Source organism: Gavialis gangeticus, unplaced genomic scaffold, assembly GCF_001723915.1.
Source record: "Gavialis gangeticus isolate Ggan-Ray unplaced genomic scaffold, GavGan_comp1, whole genome shotgun sequence".
In the NCBI taxonomy this organism is placed as follows: domain Eukaryota; kingdom Metazoa; phylum Chordata; order Crocodylia; family Gavialidae; genus Gavialis; species Gavialis gangeticus.
The window spans coordinates 90,039,486-90,040,232 of record NW_017729031.1 but is presented as its reverse complement, the minus strand read 5'-3'; positions in this window follow the sequence as shown (position 1 = coordinate 90,040,232).

Below are 747 nucleotides of genomic sequence, written 5' to 3'. Positions count from 1 at the left end.
ATATAAGGGTGTGCATGTGTGTGTGTAGTGGGGTGCTCTGAGGAATGATAATGGATATTAAGGGGTGTGTGCATGTGGGTGTATGTGTGTGATGGAGTGCTCTGAGGGATGATAACTGATATAAGGGTGTGCATGTGTGTGTGTAGTGGGGTGCTCTGAGGAATGATAATGGATATTAAGGGGTGTGTGCATGTGGGTGTATGTGTGTGATGGAGTGCTCTGAGGGATGATAACTGATATAAGGGTGTGCATGTGTGTGTGTAGTGGGGTGCTCTGAGGAATGATAATGGATATTAAGGGGTGTGTGCATGTGGGTGTATGTGTGTGATGGAGTGCTCTGAGGGATGATAACTGATATAAGGGTGTGCATGTGTGTGTGTAGTGGGGTGCTCTGAGGAATGATAATGGATATTAAGGGGTGTGTGCATGTGGGTGTATGTGTGTGATGGAGTGCTCTGAGGGATGATAACTGATATAAGGGTGTGCATGTGTGTGTGTAGTGGGGTGCTCTGAGGAATGATAATGGATATTAAGGGGTGTGTGCATGTGGGTGTATGTGTGTGATGGAGTGCTCTGAGGGATGATAACTGATATTAGGGTGTGCATGTGTGTGTGTAGTGGGGTGCTCTGAGGGGTGATAATGGATGCTAAGGGGCGTGTGCACGTGAGGGTTGCTCTGAGGGATGATGGCTGATGTTAAGGAGGAGTGTGTGTGTGTGTGTGTGTGTGTGTGTGTGTGTGTGTGTG